This window comes from Eschrichtius robustus, chromosome 3 (genome assembly GCF_028021215.1).
Source record: "Eschrichtius robustus isolate mEscRob2 chromosome 3, mEscRob2.pri, whole genome shotgun sequence".
In the NCBI taxonomy this organism is placed as follows: Eukaryota; Metazoa; Chordata; class Mammalia; order Artiodactyla; family Eschrichtiidae; genus Eschrichtius; species Eschrichtius robustus.
In genome coordinates, this window is record NC_090826.1 from 156,013,386 (window position 1) to 156,035,991 (window position 22,606).

General features: G+C 47.0%; 1 protein-coding gene across 1 annotated transcript in view; it reads left to right on the plus strand.

Moving 5' to 3' along the window:
- The window catches only part of NFASC (neurofascin), a 188,944-nt gene that overhangs the window by 92,517 nt on the left and 73,821 nt on the right, over positions 1-22,606 (plus strand). The window contains exon 2 of the mRNA XM_068538469.1: positions 3,485-3,593. The gene's annotated coding sequence lies outside the window, so the exon portion shown is untranslated. The remainder of the gene's footprint in view (positions 1-3,484; positions 3,594-22,606) is intronic.

Here is a 22,606-nt window from a genome sequence, read left to right on the forward strand (position 1 = left end):
ATAGTTTGATTAATATGTGTCTTGGCATGTTTCTCCTTGGATTTATCCTGTATGGGACTCTCTGTGCTTCCAGGACTTGATTAACTATTTCCTTTCCCATATTAGGGAAGTTTTCAACTATAATCTCTTCAAATATTTTCTCAGTCCCTTTCTTTTTCTCTTCTTCTTCTGGGACCCCTATAATTCGAATGTTGGTACGTTTAATGTTGTCCCAGAGGTCTCTGAGACTGTCCTCAGTTCTTTTCATTCTTTTTTCTTTATTCTGCTCTGCAGTAGTTATTTCCACTATTTTATCTTCCAGGTCACTTATCCGTTCTTCTGCCTCAGTTATTCTGCTACTGATTCCTTCTAGAGAATTTTTCATTTCATTTATTGTGTTGTTCATCGTTGTTTATTTGCTCTTTATTCTTCTAGGTCCTTGTTAAACATTTCTTGTATTTTCTCCATTCTCTTTCCAAGATTTTGGATCATCTTTACTATCATTACTCTGAATTCTTTTTCAGATAGACTGCCTATTTCCTCTTCATTTGTCTGGTCTGGTGGGTTTTTACCTTGCTCCTTCATGTGCTGCATATTTCTCTGTCTTCTCATTTTGTTTAACTTACTGTGTTTGGGGTCTCCTTTTTGCAGGCTGCAGGTTCATAGTTCCCGTTGTTTTTGGTATCTGCCCCCAGTGGGTGAGGTTGGTTCAGTGCCTTGTATGGGCTTCCTGGTGGAGGGGACTTGTGCCTGTGTTCTGGTGGGTGGGGCTGGATCTTGTCTCTCTGGTGGGCAGGGCTGTCTGGTGGTGTGTTTTGGTGTGTCTGTGAACTTCTTATGAGTTTAGGCAGCCTCTCTGCTAATGGGTGGGGTTGTGTTCCTGTCTTACTAGTTGTTTGGCATGGGGCATCCAGCCCTGGAGCTTGCTAGCCATTGGGTGGAGCTGGGTCTTAGCATTGAGATGGAGATCTCTGGGACAGCTTTCGCTGATTGATATTACATGGGGCCGGGAGGTCTCTGGTGGTCCAGTGTCCTGAACTTGGCTTTCCTACCTCAGAGGCTCAGACCTGACACCAGGCCGGAGCACCAAGAGCCTGTCAGCCACACAGCTCAGAAGAAAAGGGAGGGGAAAAAAAAGAAAAAAAATTAAAAAGAAAAATTATTAACATAAAATAATAATAATAGTTTTAAAAGAAAAGAAGAGAGCAACCAAACCAATAAAGAAATCCACCAATGATAACAAGCGCTAAAAACTAAACTAAGATAAACATAAATATCAGAAACGAATCAGTCGCAGACAGCAAACCCCAAGCCTACAGTTGCTCCTAAAGTCCACCGCCTCAATTTTGGGAACATTCATTGTCTCTTCAGATATTGCACAGATGCAGGGTACATCAAGTTGATTGTGGGGTTTAATCCGCTGCTCCTGAGGCTGCACGGAGAAATTTCCCTTTCTCTTCTTTGTTCGCACAGTTCCCAGGGTTCAGCTTTGGTTTGGGCCCCGCCTCTGCATATAGGTCGCCCTCAGGCATCTTTTGGGAAGTCTGAGGTCTTCTGCCAGCGTTCAGTAGGTGTTCTGTAGGAGTTGTTCCACATGGAGATGTATTTTTGATGTATTTGTGGGCAGGAAGGTGATCTGCACGTCTTACTCCTCCGCCACCTTGAAGGTCCCCCCAACTCTAGTAATCTTTGATGCTTTGTTTGCTTTTATGGTGTGACAAGATGTTCTAGGCTCATCTTATATATTTGCTGCTTCAGATCCTTCTCCAAGGAAGCCTGATTTCTTTCGGGGGGATGGTATATAGAGTTCATAATCTGATTGCTAGGGTTACTCATTCCTTCCAGGATGATCCTTGTTTCTAGGCCTTGCTAGGCAGTGTGTGTGTGTGTGTGTGTGTGTGTGTGTGTGTGTGTGTGTGTGTGTGTATGTGTGTGTGGATGGATGTAACATAAAACATATGGAGTTCATCCTGATACTCCCAGTGCACAATCAGGACTACAAAATTTTAACCTGATCTCATCAAGCTTACATTTGTATCTTCTTGCAATAGGAAATTCTTGTTTTTCAGTAATATAAATATTATTACACATTTGGTTTATCCCACAATACACATACAAATGTCTCAGAATAACAACAACAATAATAATAACATAGCTTCATCAATAATATGATTATTGAAAACAGTTTAGGATTTTGGGGTCGGGGGAATGGGGCAATTCTTTTTATTCTTAGGGTATATCCCTCCAAGGATTTACAGTCAAATTACTGTGTTTTAATTTCTCTCTGTGTAGTTATGCCAACCAGCTGGACATACAGACTCGTTTGCTACACTTTCATTTTAGGAATTTCTTTCAAAAATATCGTTCCTTATAATTATGTCAAATATTTACATGTTCCAAAGCAAATCCACAAAACAAGGTATATTCAATATCCCTGTTCCCTCCACCTCATTCCTCCCCCTCCCTATAAGTCCTTTAAATTTTATTTTATGCTTTATCCTTTTATTGTCTTTTCAGAATATAAGCAAATACATATATATCTTTGCATTCATTCTCCCTTTCTTAAATACATGGTAGCACATTAAGCACACTTTTTCCTGTCGTGTTTTTTTTCACTTGACAATAATCCTGTAGGTCACAACTTGGGCATCATATAAGATATATTTCAAAAAGATTCCTAGAACTGAGGCTACTGGGACAAAGAGGAAATGCATACTTATTTTGATAGATATTGCCGCATTCCCCTCTACAAAGGTGGATGTGACCATTTTCTGCAGACACGTTTTAATGTTAAAGCAAATGATTAAGTGAGATATGTTATCTGTAGTGAGAAAGGCTAAATGATTGCCCCAAAGGACCAGACCTGGGACTTGAACCCTTGAAATGCCAACTAATGGTCTAGTGGTCTGACCCACTGTCCTGTACCTTCTCCCCATTTAACAGATGAAGAAAATGAGTCACATGTAGGGACGTGATCCAGGCAAAATGATAAAACAAGCTAGGACCTAAAACCTATGTCTCCTAACACTAAAATTAGATCTCCTTTTAATGGGTAATTTATTTATGGTGAACTTGGTTTGATTATCTGTAGATGGGGAAGAAAAACATAATAGTTCTCCTAAGTAAAAAAATTAATGAGATAATTATGGGTAAATTCTCCCTTGGGTGTAGGAGAGATTCTTTGAGAAATGGCTTAACTCCTCCAGGTGACTAGGGATTCAGCAATTCGATTATGATGTCAGGCCACAATAATGATCTTATGAAGAGAGAGATGATCCTCCCTTCCCAAAGTCCTGCATGCTTAGGCACCTTGCAGAATCTGTCCCATTTCTTGCAGAGTGCTTTGAATTTCTGTGAACAAAGATGCTGTTATGCTATGTAAAACTGTCCAAATGGGTGTGGACAAAGATGTAATTTCCCAGTGAATGAACAAGCTGCAAAGCACAAAGCCTTTTCCTTTCCTAAAGTGACCCTGGGGTTCTTCTTTGTGCTTGCTTTGTGACAGGTTGATTGACTTATGTGCAATTTAGGACGCTGGAGTGTTCCTTCCCGCTGCAGACTGGAAAGGAGCCCCCTCTGGTGTTACAGGAAGGAGGCTGAATGAGGCAGAGACGGTGAGTGGGGCTTGGGCCTGGGCCTGGGCCCCGTGTCTCAGGGGTAGGGTGGGAAGAAATTCTCACCTCCTGCCCCTTCTCTTTGATGAGAGATGTTTCAGGCCCCGGAATTTTCTGAGGGGACATCTCCTTCGTTCTCCCCGGAGTTGGCCACAGAGCCAGACCTCAAGGCCTTCCTAGGCCAGGAGGCTGACTTTGGGGAAGCATTTGTTCCTTTTTCTCCAGCAGATGCAGTGAGCCGGCATTAGCCCTGCCATCGTCCCAACTGTTCACTTCAATTGAAAAATTGGGAAACAGCTGTGTTTGTGGCCCTCACTCCCCCTTAGCCTGGCCTCTACAACCTGGGAGCCTCCTGAGTGACAGCCCCAGCATATGGGGGGCAGTCTGAGAACCCCTCCTCTGGGAGGAGCAGTGGGCCCTGGCAGATGGACAGCTGTCCAGGGCGCCGTAAACAGCTGAAGCTGACATCACTGAAGCCACACCCTGTGTCCAGGGTCTGCATTGTTCCATTCTGGGGTAAAATTTCCTGCTGCTCCCAGCAACTCCTGTCTTAGTCTCAAGGCAGGGATGGCAGGGGAGTACATGCAAGAAATAAGGGCTACAAATTTAACCAAGGAGTAATTGGCATTGAATCACACGCTAGCAGCCTGGAGGCTTCTGGGCTGGCGGAGTCTGGCCTGGAGGCCTGAACAGAGAAAGGTTTCCCTGTTCTTGGGTGTGGGCATCTCAGCCTCATTGCTCCAACTCCCTTTTCAGATGGCTTCTGTTCTCCCAGAAAGAGTTGGAGATTTGGGCTGGGAGGATGCAGGCAGGGAGGGAGTTGAAAGGTAGGAACAGAATACGCTGATGACATGGATTCTGGCTGTCCTTGCTTTGTGACTGTAGGAAAGTTTCGAACCACTCTAGGTTTATACAGTGGGGATAATAATGGACATCTTGTTGTAAAGATTAAACATATAAAGAGCCCTGCACTGTGCCTGGCTTATACTAGGTATTCAGTAAATGAAATTATTTGTCATATCAACAGCGGCTCAGATATACTTGTTTTATGAAGGTAGTTTCTGTGTGGGTTCTCTTAGGTCTACGACTTGCCTTAGAACAGTGTCAGGTTTCAGGGACCACCAGGGAAATCCATCTGACCACAGGACTTTTTCACCTGTTACTAAGTATTGAACTTTAACATACTGGCAGTAGCAGGGGGGACACCATTCTTTTGGTTTGTATTTGGAGGACTCTGATTGCAAAAATAGTGTACAGTTTATTATAATGGGCCTGTAAATATATGCAAAACAGCATGGGAACAGATCCCCAGGTTTGTGCCAGAATCAGGGGTTAGTCCAGCTTTGTGGTCACTGTGGCCCCTCTCTTGGCACTTTTTCATGAACCCTCCCTACTTTCTATCTCTGCGCCCCCTCCTAAGGCCCTTCCACACTCCTCCCTGGTCACACATACTCTGGGTTGCCTAACCAGATCCCTGCCTAAGGAACCTGGGAGCCCCCCCACCTTCTCTGATGATAGCAGTGTCACTACCCAGCAGCACATCTGACTGGCAGCCAAAGTCACACCCTGCTGCCTCCTGCCTGATGCACAGCAAACCTATTCTAGCTTGCACCTCTGGACACTTCCAGTCTAATCCACGAGCCCTAAAATTGGAACCTAATATTGGTTCACTATATTTTTACAGTGCATTCATTTACATTAGTTGTGTCATTTGACTTTCACGACAATTCTGTGATGTGGGCAAGGCTGGCGTCATCATTCGCATTTGATTGATGAATACAATGAGGCTCAAGAAGTTACTTCTCCAACGTCCACAAAACGAACAGCAACAGAACTCATATTAGAACTCAGATGTCCTGGGCCTTCCCTGGTGGCGCAGTGGTTAAGAATCCGCCTGCCAATGCAGAAGACACGGGTTCGAGCCCTGGTCCGGGAAGATCCCACGTGCCACGGAGCAGCTAAGCCCGTGCACCACAACTACTGAGCCTGCGCTCCAGAGCCCACGAGCCACAACTGCTGAGACTATGTGCTACAACTACTGAAGCCTGAGCGCCTAGAGCCCGTGCTCCGCAACAACAGAAGCCACCGCAATGAGAAGCCCGTGCACCACGACGAAGAGTAGCCCCGGCTCGCCGCCACTAGAGAAAGCCCTCACACAGCAACAAAGACCCAACACAGCCAAAAATAAATAAAACAAATAAATTTTTAAAAAAAGGGAAGAACTCAGATGTCCTGAATTGTGGGCCGTTTTTCTTGCTGGGGCGCCACACTGCCTCCTCCAGTCTGAGGCACCCACACTTCAGGAAGTGTCAAAGGATCAGAGGACCTTCAGACACACAGGGAAACTTTTAACAAAAGAAGAAAAGAGCGCACACATATGGCCACCTGAGGACCACTCAGCTCTGGGGGGGCGCTGAGGCGGTTCTTTAGAGGTGGTAATAGCCATCTTTGCCAGAATCAGCACTGGAGGACTCCCCAGCCGCCAGCGCCGTGCATTTTCCATTTAATCCTCCTCACAGGAACCCTATGAAATAGGGCCCATTGTTACCCACATTTTACTGGTGACAGAAATACAGAAAGGTGGAGGAACCTGCTCAGACCCCCACAGCTGAGAAAGCGGCAGCACCTGAATTCGAATCCCAGCTGTTCTCCAGCTCTGGGACCCACACGGTTGACCATTTGGGCTTGGGGTTGCAGGGTGTTTTCAGGGTGGTGTGGGGCTGCAGAGATGTTTCTGAGCAAGCCTCCGGCCAGGTTCCAGGTGAGAATCTGATTTTGTCTCTCCACTTGGGAAGCCTCAGAGGAGCGAGTCCTCTGTTTCTCTGTCCTCCTTCCCTCTGGCTCTTCCCCTTTTGTTCTGGGCCACTGCCATCTGGAGCGGCCCCAGGCATCTGCTCCCCAGCACGGGTCTCCTCCCTCCCTCCTCCTCCTGCAGCCCCAGCGTGAGGCACCTTCCCACACAGACTACTCTCTCCCATCCCGTCTCTCCCCTGCCCCAGTGCTTCAGCCCCTGGGCCTCGCCAGGCACTCAGAGCAGACACCTGCCCTTTGATGCAAGGCAGAAGAACCACCCAGCTCCCCCAGGCCTTCAGTCTCTCAAATGGAGTCATTTGGTTAATGGCACTCACACTCCTCAGCCCCTCTGCCTGTTGGTGAGAAGCTGGGCCTTCTCTCTCCAGAAACATTACAACAGGCTGCTGTGGCCAACGTGGGCTCAGGACACACCGCTGTGGGATGATTGGGGAAGGGCCGTGGAACTGCATTAGGAACTGTTTTGCCTCCGCACTCCCTGCCCCAGGACCAGTTCCGGGCCCCTGAGGCAGCATCCATGCTTAGCCACCTTCTCCTGGGCGCTGAGATCTGCAGAGCTAGGTGTGGAGCCACAGCTGGCAGCAGTGAGAGCTATTCCCGTCAGTAGCGTGTGCTATCTACCTTGTTTCTGCTGAGGTGATGCAATCGCTTCTACACCCCTCTTGGCCTACCTTGCTGCCCTACTAAACCCACCTTTTTACTGGAGGCTGGGCTGTTGGGTTTGAGATAGCATGTCACCCTGTGAGTTTCCGTTTCTAATGGGAGGATTGTAGACTAGCAAAGGGAGGCCCTTCTACAAGCAGGTGTATGCGCTCACTCAGGGCATTAACACCAAGCTTTTCCCCACACCGCTGGAGCCAATGGTGTCTTCGGCGTGAGCATAATAGCCAGCACTTTGCCCCAGACTTCTAGACAAATGGTGCATCTTATAATGCAGGAAACAACCTTCCCCTGTCTGTTCCACCTCCCCTCCACGCGCCTGTATTTTCACATCTCCTCCAGCCTGTAGAAGCCTGCCAGGATGGCAGTTGGATCCAGACCGATGTCTGTGTTGGATGTGAATGCAGAGGGCTGGAGAGAGAGGAAGAACAGATGCTGCTCTCTCCTGCTGTCTTAGTCCTTTCCTCCCTGTGCCTCCTTATCATGTCAGACAGGAATCTTAAAAATGCAACCGGGGTTGTGCAATCCTTGGAATATCAGCAGCGAGACCAATATTGACAGCAGGATGGAAGCCTCAGAAGAACTGACCTGGCTCCGTTGAGGTTGACTCCGGTCTGGTGCAGTTGATGTCATAGGTCGTGGACCACTGGTGGAAGAAGCTGGCATGAACAAGGGCAGGATTGGAGCCGTGCAGGGTGGTCTCCAGGAGTTTGAAGCACTTTGGTTAAGGAGGCCAGGGTAAAGGCAGGAGAGAGGGCAGCACAGGGCTGCTTTGGCTGGTCTGGAATCTTGCAGGAACCTCCCTTCTCTCTGGTCCACAGTAGACAACACTTGTGCAGATAACCGTATGTTGGCTCTAAGAGTGAATAATAACTCCTTGGCCACAAAGCTAACGTATGGTTATTAGCACAGGCATTGTGTATTTTGTACATCTACAAAATAGATCTGTAGGTTGGGAAGTCCAGCTTGTCCAAAGTCATGTAGCAAAACATTGCACCAGCTGTAACTTGTGGGGAAGGGAAAATGACCAATAGTTTTTGAATGCCTAGTTTGGGCCAGGCCTTGTGTTAGATGCTATACATAAACATTAGCCCATTAATTCATTTAAAATGAATTAAATCAACTCAGTTAATAATCATCACAATAATCTTATAATAAGTAAGTGTATTATCCCATTCAAAGACAAGAAAACTGAGGCTCTAAGAGAGAGAGTAAACAAATTGCTGAAGACCACGCAGCAGGTAAATGGCTGAGGTGGGATTGAAACTCAGGTGTGTGGCTCGCAAGTCCATGCCCCTTCCATGTGCCAGAGGGATTATACTACGTCACTTACTCTTGAAGCTGCATCTCAGAATCCATGTCTGGTGTGTTTCCCCTGGTCTGCATCTTCCTAGCTAGCCCCGTTCTGCTTTGAGCTGGCGCTCGCTTCTATGAAGAACACAGGAAAAAGGTAGAAGCCACTGCCCTCACCCTCAAGAAGCTCACAGTCCGGTTAAGGGGCTGGAGGTCATCTCTCTTGCCCTCATCCCAAGCTTCTTCAATAGTCTTGCCTCCCCGCCCCTTTTTTTTTCCTGCTTGAGCTCATCCTATGGTTTTCAAATGGCTTTAGAACCCTGGTCTGTTGAAACTAGGCTTGGAATCCCACAAATCGAGGGTGAAGTAAGCAGCTTAACGTGAGTGACATTTGAGCAGATGGGTCCAGATGGTAGCTCTTCAGATGGACAGAGGCCCAGGCTCCAAATGGACACCCCACTCAGGGAGCCTGAGAATGCATTGGTCAGTGACTAGAATGAGGAGCTGGGGTTTGAAAGAAAGGTGGCTAGGGGTTTGTACAGCTATCACCCTTTAGGAAAGCTGCCAAGACAGAGATTGAGGTTTCGGGCTGTTCTTTCTGCAGCATTCCCTTTGTACAGCATTTTGCAATTTACTGTGGAGACAGGGACTAGACAAACAGTGACTTGTTCTGGGTGGCATCCAGGAACTTAGCCCTAGGTCTTTTTTTAAAAATCAATATTCAATATATTAAAGTTAGGAATCCCCAAACCTAATTTTTCTTAAACTTTTCATTTCAACTGACAAATTTTACAATTCTCTTCATAAATCTCATAAATTTTAACAATCACTTGTTTGATTCCATTAATAAACTTAGTTAAGTTCCTTTGAACATTTGAAACTGCATTTATAAATTTAATCATTCATTTCCCTTTTTGAAGTATCACAATTTTCTAACAAAGTCTTCCAAGTTCTTATGTAATTAATTCTTTTTTCTCATTGATATTTTAAATAACAGCTTTATTGAGATAAAATTCACATACCATACAATTCACCTATATAAAGTATACAACTCGTTAATCAACTATACTTCAATAAAAAATAAATTTGAAAAACAATTAAGTATACAATGCACTGATTTTTAATATATTCACCAAGTTGGGCACCAATCACCATAATTAATTTTAGAACATTTTAATTACCTTCCACTTCCACCAAAAAAACCCATACCCATTATCAGTCACTCCTCTTCCCACCCCTGACCCTGGTCTTCCTCTAGCCTTAGGCAATCACTAATCTATTTCCCACTTCTGTAGATTTGCCTATTCCAGACATTTCGTATAAACGGAATGGTACAATATGTGGTCTTTTGTGTCTGGCTTCTTTTACTTAGCATGATGTTTTCAAGGTTCATCCATGTTGTAGCATGTGTCCATATGTCATTCCTTTTTTATGGCTGAATAATATTCCTTTATATATAGATATACCACATTTTACTTATCCATCATCAGTTGATGGACATTTAGGTAGTTTCAACTTTTTGGCTATGATCAGTTATGCTACTGTGAACATTCATGTTTAAGTTCTGATGTGGACATACATTTTTAGTTCTCTTTGGTATATACCCAGGAGTGGATTGCTGGGTCACGTGGTAATTCTGTGTTTCATGTTTTGAGGAACCCTAGGTCTTCTCATACTAAATTTAAGCTTCCCTTTCAGGCCTTCTACCTTCAGTCTCTACCTTCTCTCCCACTCAGGTCCCTCCTTCTTACCCCTCCCAAATATTGGGCTGTACCCTTGGACACATAGGATTATGTCCATAGGATTATGATTACTTCCCCCTCCAGCCTTCCTCAGAGCCATTGCCCTTTACTAACAGGCCCAGGGGAGCCGGCTCTGCTATCCTGGGTGTCTTCTCCCCGACTTGGAGGGGGATGGAGAGCTTCACAGCCCTCTCTCTTCTCCCTCCAGCTGTGAAGAAGATGTGTGTCTAATTGCTGTGAAACTTTCTCCCTGAGGGTAGAAAACAGGGAGATGAGTGTGAAGTTGGTTCTTAAGTTGTAGAGAGGCGGGGGCTCTTCTTCTCCTTCTTGGAGGTGGCAGAATTTCTCCCCCCACCGAGGGAAGATTGTTTCCTGTGTCTTTAGCTGATGTCTCCAAGGTGGAGGCTGTCTGCATACCCTACATGTTAACTTTTGTTCCCTTTGCAATTTGCTTTACCTGCTAATCTCTATAAGAAAACTGGTCAGAGCTCAGTTAACCCCGAGCAGGGGCAGTGAGTAGAGCCGGCATAAGGGAAATTCACAGATATCCACAAACCTTTTTGAAGGCAGCCCCTACACAGCGTGTCACATCAGCTAACAGGCAGCTATACTGACTACATTTGAGAGTCTTTTCCATTCCATGTATGTTTCCCAGTCCTGCCTCTTGGAGGATGAACGAATAAGCAATAATAATGAGGAGAAAATGCACAGCCCCAAAGAACCTCAGAAAGCTGGCTTGGCTGGATTATAGCACCAGCGATATCCCTCCCAGCGTGCCCAGCAACTGCCGGCCTGTGCGGTCGGCTGTCCAGGGCTGGGCTGTGGACCCAGCTGCCTGTATACTTTGGGCTGTCTTGCTATGCCAGGCTAAGATGTGTCAGGCTCCAGTTGGCCTGGGGTCAAAGAAACAGGATAAGGCAGCAACCCCACTTCTTCCATATATCGTGTTGTATGTACAAGGGTGTTCATTGTAGCATTGTGGTGATGGAGAAAAAATAAAGAAAAATAATCTAAAGGTCCACTATAAGCAGATGGTTAAAAGATTTGTTGTAGATCCACACAAATCAGTTATGAAAAAGTATGCAGCAGGTCTCTTACGTCCAAGCTCTGTTGACTTAGTGTCTCAACCAGCTCTGCCCCCGCAGTGAGGTGCCTGTACCTTTCCCCCTAGAAGGGGGGCACTTTCCTGGTGGGTGCAGCCTTTGTGTGGAGCCTGGCTGCCTGGTGGCTTTTGCACACCAAGGTGCCCTGCAAGTGCTTTGTGCCCCAGAGAGCCTGGAGTGAACTCGAGAAATTCACTAGATATTTATGGTGGGCACCTCGAGGAAAAGGTCCCTTCCCCCTTTCTTCTTTCCCGACCCCTCCTTCCCTCACCCCCAACTTAATAAATAGCCAAGTGGTTCAGGTTTCAACCTATAGATTAGGTCTGGGTGTTGAGCAGGAAACAGCTGTTTTCAGCCAAATCCTTAATCCTAAACCCAGGTGTCCCCCTCCACCCCCTCCCGGCGGGAATCAGGGCCACCTGATACTGTTGTTCCCCCACCCTGCACTCCTGCTGAGACCCTGTTGGCCTCTGTGAACTTAGCCCAGGCAGGGAGAGGAGGGGCCAGACCTGCTGGTGCCCCTGCCACCAAGCAGAACCCTATCAATGGTTGAACACACAGCCCCTCACTCCTCCCAGATCTCTCCCCCTGACCACGCAAGGGAGCCAAGCATGAAACACAGCCACCGAGCAGATGGAGACCACCCCCCTCCAACCCTGAGAAGGGAGGAGGGGGGAGGGGGCTTGAATCCCATAACAAGGTGTCTTTAGCTGTTGGAAAATCCTAGAAGACAACTGGTTCAACCCCACACAGGGAGGAAGCAGGGTCTCCCCTCCTGGGCAGGGGGAGAGGCAGATCTAGAAGCAGGCTGGTGAGTGCTTTCTTAGGCTGTCAAGTCCTTGGGCCCAGGAGGGTTCCGTGTAGTTACAGCCCCATAAAGGGGAGGTGGGAGGATTGCGCGGGCAGAGAGACTTTGTAAAGATGCTGAGACTGCGGTCATTTCGTGGGCGGTGAAGGGGAGATGTGAGATATCAAGCTTCCGTGGGGCTTTCTCAAGAGGAAGGCAGGGAGCTCCCCCTGCGGCTTCCCCGTCTTGTCTCGTCCTCTTCCAGAGACCCCTCTATCCTCCTTCTCCCTGCTTGGTGCTCTGTCTCTTTGGGACAGGCTGATGATTAATAGGGGGCATTTCCAGTTTCCTAGGAAACCCCTCTGGCCTTCAGATGCCTGTGAGTGGAGGGAGTGAGTGGGCTCGGGTCACCATCTGTTGCATGGTTCCTTCCTTGGCATGAGAGATGGAAGGGAGGAGGAGAACTGAGGTAGGAGGGGAAGCAGGGAGGAGGGTCCTCCACAGTGCCCAGGGCAACCCTCTGCTGAAGGTGACCTCAGAACCAGGGCAGCTAAGCGGAAGCCCTCGGGATGAGGACGCGGGGAGGCTGGGAACGGAGGTGATGGCCGTTCTGGGGTTAGTGCCTGGAGCGGCTGAATCCCAAGATTCTGAGAGTCTGTCTGTGGGATGGAGAAAGCAGGGTGGCCTGACTGCGATCAGACAGAAGCCCTGAGAGGGAGTGGGGGAGGATTTCAGGAAAAAAGGAGATGAATGTGTCTGCTGAGCAGGGACAGGATCGACCTACTTCATGGGATGCTTAATAGATATTATTATTAGGTTATTGCTGTTATTTTTATTACTCAGGCTTATACTGTAACAACAGTTTTTATCATTTGTGATTTAATCAAGGGTTTATAATATACTAATTCATTGATGGGATGCATATCTCTCAGTAATAGGAAGTATCTGATAAGATGGCTGTTCACTCGCCCCACGAATATTTATTGTACTGTCTCACTACAAAGGGAGACAAAACACGGACTCTGACCTCAAGAAGTTCAGAGTCTGATGCAGGAGATGGATGCTGGAGCAACTATTCCCACAGGCAGGAGGAAATGACCCCTGGAACAGAGTGTGCTGGGGAGCACAGGGGAAATTGCAGCCCACTTTCAGTGGGAAATTAGGGTCAGCATCGTGGAGAGGTTGCCACTGAGGGCCTTGTAGAGAGGTAAGGGGATAGCACTCCCAGCCTATGCATAGTGTGGCCAAAGGTCCAGAAAGCTCCTGGCCGGTCTGGGGAGTGGTGCGAGGTCTGGGCTGGACCTGTGGGAGAGGAGGCTGAGCGGGGCGGGAGTCCGGTCACAGGGGCTTGCTTGGTGCACAGAGAGTGTAGATTTTGTCTCTTAGGCCAGTTCCTCGACTGTTTTTTCTGCCAAAACAAACGTGATAGAGGACACACACTGACTCTTTCTCTGTTCTTCAAGAAAGAAAACAGAAAGCAAGGGAAAATGTGATTATTATAGCAGTAACCTGAGCCACTCAGATTTATATTTATGTATAAATCATTTACAACTGTTCTTGGTTTGTACTGGGAACAGATTACTTGAGAAATTCCTTATATCCTAGTCCTGAGTTCCAGCTAAGAAGGCCTGCCTGCCTGTCTACAAGGAACCCCCCGGCCCAGTCTGGAATACTTCCGAGCTCTTTTCAGACCTCACACACACGGCCCTTCCTCACTTATTTTGATGTGCCTCTGTCTCCTCTTTTGTTTCAGCTCCTCTCTCTGATTTCTGAACAGGTTGCTTCTGGGCACCTATAGTAATAAACCCTGCTGCGTGTTTGTTTGTTTTTTTTAATCTAATGCAGAATGGCTGAGTTTTGGGTTGGCTCTGTTGGGCTTTTATTATCTCTCTGTTCCCCCACAATATCCTGTGGCAGTGATGTGTGAGTGTATTCCTTAGTTGGTTCTTGTAGTACTATTCTAGTCATTCCATTAGTTTACTCTAGGAGCTAGCTGCTGGCACGTGGCCTCATAGCACTAATCTGTTGGTGTGCGTATACCCAGGCAGTAATTCGGGAGCACAGCCTCAGACTACCTGCAGAGCTGTTTTGTTCACGACCCTGGGCATTTCTAACTGAACTTGGTTCCAAGCTCATGATCTCCCTGAGCCCCAACCACTTCCAGACTTTTCCCCTTTCTTTATTCTTGATGCCATTTATGATGTGTCATCCTAATCCAGTTTCCCAACCTAGAAACTTTGATGCCATCCTCCTTCTCGCCATCCACTACCAGTCGGTCATCAGATTCTAACCCTGTTGAATCAAACCCAGAGACCATCCTCAAATCTCAGGGAGGCCTTGGAGGCCATCAAGCCATTCATCCATCTGTCACACACACAGTCTCTTTCACACCTGCCCAGGGGCACCTGTGGAATCTGGAATCTAGGAGAAGGCAGGTGGAGTGACGGGGAGAGGAGAAGTGGTCGAGAAACCTCACCCCTGGGCTTCGCTTCCAGAGCAGGAGGATGATTTAGGGCAGAGAGTGGCCTGTGGCTAAGCCCCAGACCAGCCAGCAGATGGACAGAACGATGGGCAGATCACAGGCCCTCTCTAGGACTTAGGCTTACCTGATAAAGGTCTGTGTGTAGTGGAGTCACTTGAACAGTGAAACAGCTTCCATCTGTACTGTGCTTCACATTCCTATGCATTATTCATGTGATTCTCACAATGAGCATTTGCAGCAGGCAAAGCGGGAATATTTATTTCCATTTTTGAGATTTTAAAAAAGGCTTAGAAAACAAGTAATTAACAAAAGAGAAGTGGCAGGACTGAGAGCTTTACTTGGATCTTCCTTGCCATAAATATTTCCTGCCAGGGACCCTGCCAGACACTAGGGACACAAAAATGATCAGGGCATTGTCTGAGCCTCACGAATTCCACAAAGAGGGGAGACAGCGTAAGCCAGTGGTGAGCAACCTACAGCCCTCAGGCCAGTCCCAGCCCACTGCCTGTTTTGTAAATAAAGTTTTATTGGAACATAGCCATGCCCATCCGCTCACTTATTGTCTATGGCAGCCCTCACACTGTAATAATAAAGTTCAGTACTTGTGACAGAGACCGTCTGTCTTACAAAGCCTAAAATATTTACTGTCTAGACATTTACAGAAAAGGTCTCCAACCCTTACTTTAATCACATAGTTTTGCCAGTGTGCTGAGGGCCTCAGAGAGGCAGGTTTAAGCTACAGTAGAGATGAGATGGACTCTCAGCTCTGCTTGGGGGTGGGGGGCACAGGCGAAGCACAAGGAATTCTTCACTGAGCAGTGAGGTCTTGAAGACTGAGTAGGAATTAATCACATGACAAGGAGGGAAGGCCTTTCCAGGCACAGGGGATGGCACGGGTCAAGTATGGAGGTTGTAAACGGTGTGGTATGCTTAGAAACTGGCACAGCATTCAGTAAGGAAGCATTTAGGGTTTGGGTGGGCTTGGAGAGGCCTCCAGGAACCTGATTTCAAAGAGCCTGATATGCTACGCTTGGGGGTTTGGATTTGATCTTATAGATTGATGGGGAGAAATGGAAAGGTTTGCAGCAGAGCACTGACATGATCAGGTGGGGTTTTAGAAAAGTCACTGTAATAGCAACACGGAGAATGGATTGGAAGGAGACCAATTGGGAGGTTATTGCAGTGGTTCATGAGACATGATATTTATCAGAGGTAAGCAGGTGGGAACATGCAGAAGGGAGGGGGAATGAGAGACACCAGGAAGGAGACAGTCCAAGGGCCTTGGTGCCTGGATGTGAGATGTGAGAAGAGGTGGGATTTAAGGGTGATTCCAGGTGTCTAGCTTGGTGACTTAGGTGGGTACCACCAACAAAGACAGGGAATAGAGATGGAGGGTCAGGACCCTGATGGAGACACTGAGGACATCAGGCAGAAGAGGATCCAGCAGTGCGATCAGTGCCGCCGTGGAGGTTAGAAGGGACAGAGAGAAAACGAGGCCCCGGGGTGGTTTTTCAGAGGCCAAGGAGGAAAGGATGTTAGGACGGATGGCTGGGGTGGTTAACAAGTGTTAGTGCCTCCAGGAGGTCTGGCAAGATGAGACTGAGAACACTGGTTTTGGCCATCAGGAGGCCAATGGGAGGTCCAGACAGGAGAGTTCCAGGATGTCGTTGGATGAGGAGTGAATGGGAATGAAATAAGTAAAGGCAGAAGCCATTGACCACTGTTGAAAAAAAAACTTTCATGAGAAGAAATGGAAGAAAAAACTTCAGGTACATATAGGGAGGCTGTGAGATACAGAGAATGATGTTATGGTTTCGTTATCAGAGAAACTCATGAAGATATTTCTCTGCTAAGGCAGGGAGCAAGTTGAGAAGAGTTTGGAAATTCAGGAGAGAGCAGATTGTTTTGGGTTGTTTTTTTTTCCAATTTATTTATTTATTTTAAGATGGGAAAAAAAGCACTGATTATGACACCCTCCTGTGTCCCTCTTCACACACCCCATTAGCACGGGAGGGTTTGGTGTGGGGGGGGGCGGTGCTTTATCTCCTTCGTTTCCAGCACAGTACACACTTTGGCTACATTTTAAGGGCCTCAGGAGATAGAAATGCCCTGAGTTTTCTTTCTTTTTTTTTTTTTAATATCTTTATTGGAATATAATTGCTTTACATTGTTGTGTTAGTTTCTGCTGTATAACAAAGTGAATCAGCTATATGTATACATGTATCCCCATATCCCCTCCCTCTTGAGCCTCCCTCCCATCCTCCCTATCCCACCCCTCTAGGTCGTCACAAAGCATCGAGCTGATCTCCCTGTGCAATGCAGCAGCTTCCCACTAGCTAACCAATTGAGAGCAGAGGGTTGGGGCCAGGTCCAGGCAGAGGCAGGCAGGTAGGTGGAGGGAGGAATGCTTTTTTAATACAGAAGGTGGAGGTCACGGGAAGCATATGTGTTCAACCAACATACTAGGGACATTTCTGATTCTGATAGCACTGTCATTTCCAAGTGATAGAAAACTCAACTCCAGATGGCTTAAAAACTCAAGAGAATTTTTAATATAAACACACAAGTAATTTAAAATCCCCAGGTAGGGCTTGCTTCAGGAAATGCTCAATCAGTGACTCAGTGACGCGAAGGATCAGGTCTTCCTGTGTCTCCTCTCTGCCTTCTGCAGTGTTGGAGTGTCCTCACATTATGCTTGGAGACCACCCTACTCCCACTCACTGAAGCTCCATCCTCTCCCCTTAGGGGGGTTCCTCACTGGATCTCTTTCAGAAGAGAGGGGGAAACTTGTCTTTCCCAGAGCTTTTAGCAGAAGTCTACGTGAAGCACACTGCCTCTGGCTGGATGAAGTATCCTTTCCTAAACCAACCATAGTGGTGAGGGGTAGGGAATGCTAATTTTCTTATACTAATCACAAGCCAACCCTGGAATTGGGGTAGGATCATTCTGAGAAAGAGGCAGAGATAAATTTGCTGAAGAAAAATGTGGGTACTATTATGGACAGAATCGTGTCCCCCCGCAAAATTCATATGTTGAAGGTCTACCCACAATGTGACTCTATTTGGAGACTGAGCCTTTAAAGAAGTAATTAAGGTTAAATGATGTCATTACGGTGGGCCCTAATCCAATAGGGTTGGTGTCCTTATAAGAAGAGAAAGAAACACCAGAGGTGCCTTTGCACAGAGGAAAGGCCATGTGAGGACACTGCAAGAAGGCAGCCATTTGGAAGCCAAGGAGAGAGACCTTAGGAGAAACCAACCCTGCCAGCACCTTGATCTTGGACTGCCAGCTTCCAAAACTGTGAGACAGTGAATTTCCAGTCTGTGGTATTTTGTAATGGCAGTGCTAGCTGATGAACACAGGTACAGGAGGAGGAGAGCAAGGATGCTGGATAAACATCCAGTAAATGCCCACTAGGTTCTCTGTGTGCTTGACAGCCTCAAGGAATTCACTGGGGAGACAACAATCTACACCAAAGACCTAGCACTCATTACAGCGAGTATATCCCAGAATTCTCTGGGAGCAAGGAGGATGAGGACTGCATCCAGCCTTGGTGGGATAGGGTGTTCCGGGGAAACCAAGGAAGGCTTCCCAGAGGTGGTGTCACCTGCCCTGAGCCTGAAAGATAACAGAAAGTTGGGTGAAAGAGCAGAAAAGGCAGACTAGGAAAAGAGAGTAACTTATGTAAAGTTAGTGTGAAAATAAATGCCACCCAAATGAGAACAAGCAGAGGCTATTTATTTAGAGTGAGCTATAGCAAGGGAGTCAGCCACCATCACTTGCTTTGGCAGAGACTTAAAGGCAGAGAGGGGAGAGGACAGGTTTTTAGTGAAAGAAAGGGAAGGCTTCCTGTATGCTCGGACTGACATGGGCACCTGGAGGCGGGCTAAGTAGAAGCAGGCATCCTATGTGATTGGTCTGAGAAGCATATTTGTCTTTCCCTGGTTGGTCTTGAGTTGGAAATACTGGTAAAAAATATCTGAAAGCCTGTAGTCACTGCCCGAGTCCTGACCACTCTGGGCTGTCTGCTGCAGAGGCTGTGGGCCAGGCTCCTGCTGTCGTAGATGGTGTGGCCGTCGTCTGTGCGGTCCTCTCTCAGTGGGTGGGTGAGCGAGCAAGGACTATTCATGGAACTAGGAATAATTCAGTATAACTGGGGGTGAGTGGAGGAGCGGGGGATGAGACTTGGCAGGTATGCAAGGGCCTGATCAGGGAGGGCTTTCGAAACACATTTTATTTTAAGACAGACATAAAGGACAGAAGCAGCTGGGGTGGGGATGGACACAGGTTGACCAGAGGTGTCAGGGATTGTGAGGCTGTCCCGAGAAGGCACCCCAGGCCTCAGTGAGGAAATGCTAACCACGGGAAGCCAGACGGTTTCCATTGCAGTGCTGCGGCCCCAGCCTGGTGTGCTGTTCCTCACGCCTGCACCTGGCTGTTGCACTCACGTGTTTTTGCCACTGGGCGCAGGGTTTCTGCATTTGGGGAGTTAGGCTGTTGCACAGGGGTTTTCAGTTCTTTGTTTTACTAACAGAATCCTTTCTTGAAACAAAACCTTATGCAAAAGCCCAATGTAAAACAAGGACTGTGAAGCAGCTAGCCACCCACCCTCCCCCTCGGAGAGGGCCTGAGGCACTTCCAAAGAAGCCACCCAGCTTCTCTGGACCCATCGCAAACACCCAGCACTAAAAGATTCTTGCAGAATTTTTCAGCTCTGCCCTCACCACCGGGGAATACTTTGTGTGATGAAGTTTCTGGGTTTGGAAGCTGAGGGGCTGGCCTTGCCCCAGAGGATGCAGCGCCTCCTACAAGGTCTCCCTGCTTCCAGTGTTGTCCATCTACATTCCACCCTCCACACAGCAGAGTGGTCTTTACAAACAAATCTTATCGGGTCAGTTCACCACTTAGAACCCTACAATAGTTTCCTGACGTGCTTAGAATATATTTTAATTCCTTACTTTGGCCTTCAGCCCTCTGGGAGTATACTCTTGTCTCCCTCTCCGACTATGACTTGTTCTGTTCTTCCCCACGTACCCTCCAAGCTCCAGTCACACCGGCTTCTTTCAGTTTCTTGCACGTCCCCATCTGCTTCCTGCCACAGGGCCTTTGCACAGGCAGTTCTCTCTGCCTGGAATGTTTTTCTGACCCATCTTTACAAGGCTGGCTCCTTATTGCCGTTTAGATCTTGGTCGAATGTCACCTTTTCACAGAGGCCTTCCTTGACCATTCACTTTCTTTTATCACATCACCATCACTGTGGTTTCTTTTTTCTTTTTTTTAATAGACTTTATTTTTTAGAGCACTTTTAGACTCACAGCAAAATTGAGCAGAAGGTACAGAGATTTCCCATATGCTTCCTGCCTCCACACATGCACAGCCACCCCTGTGTCATCACCATTCCCACCAGAGTGGTACATTTGTTACAACTGATGAACCTACACTGACACATCCTTATCACCCAAAGTCCATAGTTTGCAATAAGGTTTACTCCTGGTATTGTACATTCTATGAGTTTTGACAAATTATAATGATACCATTAAAGTATCATACAGAGTAGTTTCATTGCCCTAAAAATCCTCTGTGCTCCACCTATTCATCCCTCCTTCCCTCCAACCCCTGATCTTTTTATTGTGTCCATAGTTTTGCCTTTTCCAGAATGTTCCATAGTTAGAATCATACAGTAGGTAGCTTTTTCAGATTGGCTTCTTTCACTTACTAGTAGGCATTTAAGTTTCTTCCATGTCTTTTCAAGGCTTGATAGCTCATTTCTTTTCAGTGCTAAAAAAATATTCCATTGTCTGGATGGACCAGTTTATTTATCCATTCACCTACTGAAGGACAACTTGGGTGCTTCCAAATTTGGCAATTATGGAAAAGGCTGCTGTAAACGTTGTGTGCAGGTCAGATTGTATTTTCTTCTTTGCACTTATATAAGCTGCCTGATTTTGTTGTTGTTGTTGCTGTTCAGCGTTTATTTCCTGTCTTCCCCACTGAGAGATAGGCTCTGCAAGAGTAGAGAAACCTCAGCTCTTGTCCCTGTATATTCTCTAGACTGGCGCCTGCCACCAGGTCTGGTAAGTGAACGAATGGCCGGCTGACTGCTGGCCAAAAGTCCAAGGCGGGTTCTGCTGCAGGGGCCGTGGTGCTGCCAACTGAGGCGTGTCTCAGCGCAGCCTGTCTTTTCTCCCCATCACTTCAGGTGTGTTGTGACCACCGGTCCAGCCTGCTCAGAATGGGGCTGCGGGAAAGCGGGGAGCTCCTGACGGCAACAGCTTGTGGGACCTGTGGGCCTCTCATCCATCTGCCAGGGACAGCTTGTGGGATCAACACCAGGGGCCCCCCCAGTCTGGGGAAAGAAAGCAAACCAGGACCCAGAAAAAAGGAAAAATAGAAAAGCACACTGACTGTGGTTGGATAAGTAGTATTGCTCCTTGGAGCTGTTGCTGGTAGTGTCCTAGAGGTAGTTCAAAGCCCGATGGATAGCAGTAGCTAACATTTCTTGAGCTTGTGCCCCCATGCTTTGTTAAGTGCTTTATATAGGATTTGGGATATCAAGTCACAGCGGCAGCCCTCTGGAATAGATCCTTCTCTTATCTGCATTTTTCAGATGAGAAATACAAAGCTCCAAAGTTTCAGTACTTGCCCGTGATCCCCACCTTGTAAGTGGGGAGCGGCTTCAAACCCAGGTGGTTTTGCTGCCTGGCCAAGAGAGGCTGTCATGTCTGCTGTCCCCACCAGTGGCTGATCATCAGTCAACTCACGTGTGCTTTCCTGGGCCCCATCTTAGATATTTTGAATTCAAATCTCCCTCAGGGCTTGCAGATTTAAAGGCCTTAAGTTCAGGAAGGTTGCCTAAGTGCGTGAAGCACCCCCATATAAGATAACAGAGGTTCTAAGGACATTCAAATTTAAAAAAATTTTCTAATCTGCAGGCTTGATTTGACGCCCTACCTAGAAGTTTGAGGGTCCAGGGATTTGTGTATTTAAAGAGTACCCAGGTGATCCTGATAAGCATCCAGTTTCCCTCCTGCAGGGGCACATTGTCAGGGACGCACCTGACCAAATGCCGTTTGGATTCTTTATGAAAAGCAGTGAGCTCAGCACGTCACATGCAGAACACTTCATATTCAGGTGACTCTATTCTCTTTTTTCTTTTCTTTTCTTTCTTCTTCTTCTTCTTTTTTTTTTTTTTTTTTTTTTTGGCTTTTCTTTGCACACAGTGGATTGGGGTGCGGGCATCTCAGATACACAAGAATTGAATTAATCATGTTCTCCAGCTCATAGTACACCAACAGTCCACACAAGATTTCCCCTTTGGTTTTATTTATTTTTGTTCTTTTCCTCACTCCCCATGCAGTAGACCCCCCTTCAATGTATTTTATAGTCTTACAGTTCACCTCTTACCTGTTTGATTCGATATAAAAGGATCCTTCAGATACATCATAGTGGTGGCGTGTGTGGGTGGTGTGTTTCATTTTCATGAATGGTTTTGTACGATGGCTGTGGATTATTCTTCTTCCTTGCATCTCAGAGAAGCATCTGCCTCTCTGGAACTTCCTCCCATTTGATTCTTCTTTTGCCCCCATGGAGCTAAACAGAAAAATTCCACGCCCTCTTCAGACTTTCCAAGACAGTCATCACCACCCCCTCTTCTGCAGTCTCTACCTGCCCTCTCAGGGATATGGGACTTTCCTTATTCCTCCACAGGATGTTCTATAGTTAGATTGCATTTCCCTTGAAGAGCCCTGACAACTCCACCCCCAAGCCCCGCCCCCGGCTGGATGGTATGCTCCTCCTCTCCTAGCGATAACCTGCAATTTGTTTATTCGTTTATTCTTTGACGGACATTTGGGCTCGTGCCACCTCTCAGCTATTGTGAATGATGCTGCTATGAACATGTGTGTACATGTACGTGTGTGAGCCCCTGTTTTTAATTCTTTAGGACATATACCTAAGAGCAGAAATACGGGCTCATGTGGTAATTCTTTGCTTAATGTTTTGAGGCGCTGCCAAACTATACATTTCTTTTTTAAATTGCAACTTTGCTTAGGACCTGTCATGCGTATTGAGAGACAGGGAAATTGGATGGAAAAACCCTGAGCTAGGAATCAGGAGACCTGGGTTCTTTTCCTAGC